This window comes from Empidonax traillii, unplaced genomic scaffold (genome assembly GCF_003031625.1).
Source record: "Empidonax traillii isolate 1590-97213 ecotype Southwest subspecies unplaced genomic scaffold, ASM303162v1 scaffold175:size1888319, whole genome shotgun sequence".
Classification (NCBI taxonomy): domain Eukaryota; kingdom Metazoa; phylum Chordata; class Aves; order Passeriformes; family Tyrannidae; genus Empidonax; species Empidonax traillii.
In genome coordinates this window covers 314530-318115 of record NW_020955368.1, presented here as the reverse complement: position 1 = coordinate 318115, position 3586 = coordinate 314530, and positions in this window count along the sequence as shown.

Here is a 3586-nt window from a genome sequence, read left to right as displayed (position 1 = left end):
CCTACACAGTAGGAAAGCAAAAGATCACTGAGAGGGAAGTGTGTGATGCTCAGCCCCGCAGCAGCTGCTTGAATTTCTAATTTTCCTTTGTCAGAGAGATGGGGGAGAAAAAAAAGGTTGTTTTTCTGTGACTTTCCCACCATGTTCCAGTTGAACCTTGGCAGCCCCTTCCAACAAGCAGCTTTGGCCTGACCACCACCGAAGCCATTCCATGCCACTGGAAGCACCGCCTTCCAAAGGCGAGGGCTCCTCACTGCCCACGAGGAGGGAGCAGGAGCGGCTGGCACTGAACAAGGAAGCTTTGTCCTCCTCTTTGGCACACGTGGGAGCTCGGGAAGAAGTTGCTTTTGGCCCAAGCACAGGAGAGGGAGGCTGTGAAAACAAGTGACCAGGCAGATGACCCCAAAAAGGAGGTGAACTACATACATTTAGCCCCGCTCAAACCTCCAGGTGTGAGCGGCTGTAATTCCAGTTCACAGGCCGGAAAAATGCAAGTGTTAACAGGCAGCAGAATTTCAATCAAGGTTCAGTCACAGGTGTGTTTTTCTGTTAAACCACAAAGAGGTGATGCATAAGTGGCTGGACAAGAAGAAAAGGGTAAATCAGCTGGAACAAGCAGGCAGCTGAAGAGAGTAACAAAATTGATGGGCCCAGCCTCTCCACTCCCTCACCTGAAAATACAGTCAATTCCTGGCTTTGCATAGCCATATAAACCACAGGAGCAGTCCCAGCACAGTTAATTTAGCACTCACCTCCTTCCTTGACCATTGGAGTGGCCACCAATGCTGTCATGTCCTTGAGAGAGTCAGTCACACGTGACAGTTTGAATTTCAGCTTGTGAGGAAAACATACCAGGTCCCCACCAAAAGATCCCTGGTCATCCTTCAAGGAAGGCATTTTATTGTGTTCTTTCTAATTAAAAGAGTCTTGTTGCTTTTAGCACACGGGTGCAATAAGCTGTAAACAGAGAGGAGCAAGGAATACAGGCTGAGCTTGAGCAGAAAGATTCCCTCCTGGCAATGTACAGGTCCATCACCAGCACAGAGCTATGAGCCACTGCAGCTCCTTCACAGGAAACAGCTGGAGGATTATACATGTATAAAATGCAGGAAGTTTTGCAGCACACCCTCCCCTCTGCTGGAGACTTGCTGGATGGAAATTCAACACTCGATACCCCTTTGTAATTCACACCAACCGTGGGCACGTGGGTGGGTGCTTCAGTGCCTGCTCACAGGGTTGTTCTAGGGAGAATAAAATGGCCAGAGAGGCCATTGTGGCAAGACAAGGAGGCTGCAGAACCAAAGGGGTTGTATTTCGCAGCAGGGCTCAGCTGTACATCTTCACACACCTTCACCCTTCAATTCATGTTTTAATCTGGTCATACGTCATTTCAGGCAATGGTTTCTTCAACACTGCCTAACGCTTCATGAGCATTTTTAAATATCACCATATTCTTCAGTTTTCCCGGAGTTGGGATTTATCTCAACCCTAACAGGCAGGATTTTGCCATTGGGTTGTTCTTAAAACACAGGCAAGGTTGTTCTTTTCAAAAAAACAAAGAGCCTTCATTTTAGATGACAAAGGTTAGTCTGTCAGCATGTATATCCCAGATTTATTTATTACATAATAAAAGAGCTATGTGGAATACCAACATCACAAGTATATTTGATACTAGGAAAGAAAAGAGTCTTTCCAAGCAAGAGAAACTTCAGAGGGCAAGATCCATGTGCTGGTAAGATCAAGTATTTGTATAAAACCTTGCTGCTGGCACGCAGGAGGAATGGTGTGAGAGCATTGCATCTGATCTGTTCTTAACAGAGGTGCAGGAGCTCTCCCTTTATGTGCCCCTGGCACAGGCAAAGAGGTCACACACACACTACACAGCTGCCTCCTCTGCTGCCTTCCCATTTCCTGCTGGAGTTCCAACTGCAGCATGAGAGCTGGAGCTATCAGCACACATCCACCCGCTGCAGAGGCTGAACTGCTTTTCAGATCCTTATCTCAACAGACCCTATAAACTCAACATTTGGTTCTGATGGTCCCAGATTGCAGCCACCCTTTCTGGCACTTCCCCACTCCACAGTCAAGCAGCTCTTTATGTCTCCTCGTGCAACTTCCTGCACAGAAGCCATGGAAAAATTCAGCATCAGAACAGGTGAGGCACATCCATGACCATGATAGCTCCTAAGTGGAGAGTTACAGAGAAGAATTCCACGTGGAACACAACGGCTTTATCACAGCTCCCTAACTTCTTGCTGACCTTTTAACCAAACACCATTAAGGCTTATCTACAAGGGATGATGCAGACTCTTTGCAAAGCATAAGATCTGTGACACAGCACCAGAGACACACAGAGCTTTGGTTCTTGCCTCACATCCACCAAGGCCGAAGCACAAACCAGAAGCTGAGGTCTGTTTCCACCACTGAGGGAGACACACCCTTGAATTTAAGGCCACTGTTACAACCCAGTTTGAAATACCCTCATCCACATTAACATCAAAATCCTGGAAGCCTACGACATGATCAGTGTGAGATGGATTCTCTCTTTCAGGCACCAGACAGACAATTCCACTGACAGGTACTAAAAATGAAACTTAGAGTGAGTTACCAACTATTACCTCCCCGTGAGTGCCTGGCATTGCATCAAGACTTTCAACTGCACCAGTAAGACATGTAAAGTCCCTAATAAAGGAGAGACAATAAAAGGCAAACTGAGCAACAAATACATAAATAGAAAGTGGTTTCATCAGTTTATTTCTTTTTGCTGCCACTTTCACAGAGGGTCGAGCCCATGCAGGCACTTTCAAAGCAGCACACACAAACACGGAGAACAAGGTTTTATCACAAGCCGTAAGACTCATAGGAAAACAATCTAATCCTACATCAGCATTATCTGAGAAACTGACAGCAAATACAGCATCTCCAGAAAGCTACTGGCATTTACATTAATCAACCTGATTATTTTTAAGTTGCCGAATAAAGCAAACTGGTGAGGGACCAAGCACTCAGGAACACACACTTCAGGTGTGTTCAGGACATCCTCCCAACGCATATGTTCTGATAATCTTCCAAATTTTCACTAATGTTAAATTAAATTGAGGTATTTTTCTTCCAGTTTAAACACCAGGAGAAAAAAAATTTTATTTTTGATTTGCATTTTAATATATTAACTAAAAGGATATTTGTATAAAACTCTTCACACATGAAATACTTTTAAATTAAACAATATATTATACTTACAGGAAAAACACAAGACTAGAAATTTATTGCTAGGGTAAAAATTAATGTTTTTCACGGAGGAGGAGGCTGGATTAATATGATTGCTATGAACACAGACAGTGCCAGTGACAAAAACTTCTGATTTTCAAATTTGCTCAGCACCCACAGCTGGCTTTCAAGGACATGTAGGTACCTGGGATTTATAAAAGATGAGGTCCACAATTTTCTCCAGAGTTATGCTTTATGATCTGATGTCATTTTTTATTGCCTTTTCGAATAACAGTGAGAATCAGTTGCTGCTCCTGCCTTCTACTGTCATTGTTCATTAGATCCTCTCTTCATGGGACAAAAATAACAAAAACACAAC